Source organism: Drosophila navojoa, chromosome 2 (assembly GCF_054131105.1).
Source record: "Drosophila navojoa isolate 15081-1374.11 chromosome 2, UAZ_NAV_1.0, whole genome shotgun sequence".
NCBI lineage: Eukaryota > Metazoa > Arthropoda > Insecta > Diptera > Drosophilidae > Drosophila > Drosophila navojoa.
Genome location: NC_142890.1, coordinates 13,702,617 through 13,706,280, shown reverse-complemented (window position 1 = coordinate 13,706,280; position 3,664 = coordinate 13,702,617). Strand labels below are relative to the sequence as shown.

The 3,664-nt window shown below is 36.2% G+C and overlaps 4 non-coding genes across 4 annotated transcripts; 2 read left to right on the top strand and 2 right to left on the bottom strand.

Annotated features, from left to right (window-relative positions):
- Nucleotides 1-227: 227 nt before the first annotated feature.
- Nucleotides 228-300, top strand: TRNAA-AGC (transfer RNA alanine (anticodon AGC)). Its single transcript has one exon. It is a non-coding gene; the product is annotated as a tRNA-Ala (tRNA).
- A 281-nt stretch (nucleotides 301-581) lies between these two features.
- Nucleotides 582-654, bottom strand: TRNAA-AGC (transfer RNA alanine (anticodon AGC)). Its single transcript has one exon. It is a non-coding gene; the product is annotated as a tRNA-Ala (tRNA).
- Nucleotides 655-1,360: 706 nt separating this feature from the next.
- On the bottom strand, nucleotides 1,361-1,432 carry TRNAP-UGG (transfer RNA proline (anticodon UGG)). Its single transcript has one exon. It is a non-coding gene; the product is annotated as a tRNA-Pro (tRNA).
- Nucleotides 1,433-1,651: 219 nt separating this feature from the next.
- On the top strand, nucleotides 1,652-1,724 carry TRNAA-AGC (transfer RNA alanine (anticodon AGC)). The gene has a single exon. It is a non-coding gene; the product is annotated as a tRNA-Ala (tRNA).
- Nucleotides 1,725-3,664: the final 1,940 nt, after the last annotated feature.

Sequence of the window (3,664 nt, the reverse complement as noted above, 5' to 3'; positions counted from 1 at the left end):
CAAGTGTAAATATTGACAGTTTTTAAAAACGAATAAATAATAAAGCAAAAATGCAACCGAAAAGAAAATGCGTAAATTAATTTCTTTTGTTTACAGAGGGTGACGTTGTTGGGTAGATTATGTGGGCTGTTCCATTCCAGATCGTTCCAAAGGTAAGCAGCGACAGATTTGTACTCAGTGAACAAACCTGTGGCATGACACGTATTTTGGGCCGCGGTCGATCACCCGGGGATGTAGCTCAGATGGTAGAGCGCTCGCTTAGCATGTGAGAGGTACGGGGATCGATGCCCCGCATCTCCAACGAGGACTTATTTTTCCTTCGATGTTTTTTGTTTGTGAAATATTTGAAGTTTAATATAAATAGAGGCGTTAGATCACTAAGCAATTTGTACTTTTTATTGAATTTGTCAGATGGGACATCAAATGAACGCTTCTTCTATCAAACAAAAATCAGTCTTTGTATAAACCTCCAACAAATAGGTAAAGTATTTTAAAAAATATATATAAACGTATATTTTTAGATACATAAATTTATGTTAATACAATAAAGTACAAAAAATCGTCTCTTAAGACAATGTCCTTGGAGATGCGGGGCATCGATCCCCGTACCTCTCACATGCTAAGCGAGCGCTCTACCATCTGAGCTACATCCCCTTCGTGAAGATGACCAACTATGTAGCCAAAAAGTGAAAAAATACAGCTGATTCACTTAAAAATATATTGGTAAACTATTTCAAGCAATAGCCATGGTCTGCTTTTGTTGAAAATAATGAATCGTAATTGAGTCGCACGCAACAGAAACAAATTTCTATTGGCGGATAGTAAAATACCTTACAATCAAATGCATATGTATTTACAGAAGTTAGCCAAAGGTGATTATAATCTGCTCAGACTTACAAATATCATAAAAGTCGGTATACTGTTTTCAAACACAAAGTTTAGTCTGTTAGCTTTTAATAGTCAATTTGTAAGAATATTAACAAATGTATCACATCATCCGACAAATACTGTCAATATATTTGTTAGGGTATTATCAATATATAAGTATCCAAACAACTTTCGAAACCAACGAAGTAAAATATGCGCATTAATACGATTTTATTATGCACGAAACGTCAAATAGTTTTTAAAAAAACCGTAGTAAACCTGAATTGCCTGCCAAGTAGCGAAACAAAGCCTCAAAAACTGGTTTATTTTCAAATACTAAAACCTTTTAAGTAAGTTGAAACGAATTAAAATCTAGATGCTTCATCAATTTACAAAGATAGTTCAAAACTCAAGAGAATACTTTATGTATTGCACTTAGCAAAATGAAAAAAAAAAAAAAAATATAATAATAATATAAAATAAAAAATTCCACGGGCTCAACCGGGATTTGAACCCGGGACCTCTCGCACCCAAAGCGAGAATCATACCCCTAGACCATTGAGCCTCTTGCTTTGACGATCGCCAGGTAGCATTTTTAAGTTACTGATTCATCAAATAGTCAAAAAGACCCGAATAATCTTTTTATTATGCATCTAACCAGTTTTAAGCTTATAAAAAACATGGCCCTTTCTCAAAATTCAAGGTTAAATGCATGAAATGCATAAATCACTGCGTGACATTTGTCCGTTTTCAAACCAGACTATTATTTTCTGCGCGACCAACTGGGGATGTAGCTCAGATGGTAGAGCGCTCGCTTAGCATGTGAGAGGTACGGGGATCGATGCCCCGCATCTCCAAATACAGTTCGCTTACTTTTTTGTTTAATTATTTTCCTTTTTTGTGTAATTAACTGCGGCTGTGCACATAATTTCCACTTTAATGCACTCGAAATGGATGGCAATTATTTGCATTAGCGTTTTTGCGGTCTGTTGTCCCTAAGTAAATGAATAGCAAATGGATGGGTAAATCTTAGAGAGTTGAAACAGCAGAATTGATAATGCTAGAAGTCTATGAGATAGAATAAGAAACATAAAGTAAGAGAAATATTTATATATATTCCAGAAAATAATTGGATGCTAAAAATGAATCTGAAGTTAATATAGATAGATGTTTTTAAATTAATGATTCCATAATTACAAAATTGTCATGTGTTCAGTTTATCCTATAAATGTCTTTTCTATCAAGTCTCTTAGCTATTAACCGCGACCATCAGCCGAATGGAGAGAGCTCGAACTCCACATTCACTCTGTGAGTCTGTAACCTGTGCAAATATTTAATTATTCATAACTTTAAACAATCACAGCGACGTCAGCGTCATGGCATATAACCCCAGGGCTATGCCAGGACGAGGTCTCCAGCCTCCAAATGCCATTTACGTCTCAACAAACACAACATACAATACAAGGGATCCATGCACCAACCCCCGTTGAAAACCTTCCTCGTCGCCTGGTAATAACATTGTCGTAAAATCATGTTTGGCTTATCGTTATCCCAGCTGGGTTGCCGAGGACAGGACACAGTGTCCCGGGCCGCCAGGCTGCCAGGATGCGAGTCGCGCGCGCTGCATTTAAATGCTGTTGAAAATGGCGTGAATTATAGTAGCGTAGGTTAAATGCCTTTAGACAGCCGCATAAACTACAACAGCAGCTGAAGATAGAGGGGGAGCGACTGAGTAACCCTTTCGCTTTTGACAGGATAGATTTCAAAAATTGTTGAATCTACGTAAAAGTTTTGCTGCCGTCTGCTTTTAATTTTTGTAAAATTATTTGCATTCGCGCACGCAACTGACAAACAGAGTTGAAACTACTTGTCCTGCTCCTGTGCTCCTGTGCTCCTGGCTGGCTTTGCTGGTTGGCTGGCTGTTCGCCTGTTTTCTTGTAATTATCGCCTTTGTTTGTTAGTTGAACTTTTGCCAGGTCTGCCCGCCGGCCAACATACAAAATTAGCGTGGCAAAATTACTAAACAATATTTGCTAGGAAACTTGGCTGCTCAAGATGCTGTTGCCGCCGCCGCCGCTGCGGCAAAGCAAGCAACATATTGTCCTTGTCGCTGTCGTAATTTTCTAATTGGCCAAAGTTACTGCCAAGTTTCCCACCGCCCTCCAAAATGCCAGCAAGATTTGTGTTTAGTTTCGTTTGCTAATTCAATTTTAATGCTTGATTTCATATTAATTGAAAAATAAATTTCGTCTTCTGCCCAAAGGCTTAAGAGAAAGGATCTGAGCATTTAAGAATTCACCAAGAGAGTTTTTAAGCGGAGTAATGCATATTTAAAATGCTTGAGATTTTGAATAATCTAGATATCATAGGCCTATGGAAAATAATATACAAATATATAAAAATAATAAAAAATTCATAAATTTAAAATTATTATCAAGATAAAATTAAATATTAATAAAAAAAAAAAAATATATATATTTTTCTTTAATTAAAAAAAAAAAGCATGAGTCTTGTAGAGTAGACAGATGAGTCCGTCGTATATGGAGAGCTCTGTATTATAAGTGATCTTAATCTTAAAATGATTTCTGTTTATCACTTTATCAAATTTGTGGCTGAGCTCAAATACTATTTAATATCAATATACCCTCTTCATATCTTGATATCCTAAAAGTAGCATAAAAATATTGCCCACACTGGCTAATATCCGAGCAATTGCCTTTAGTCTTTTGGGGCAATAATTTCGTATGTGGCTCGCTTTTATTAAACTAATAATTTACATGGACACACATTGTCGTTA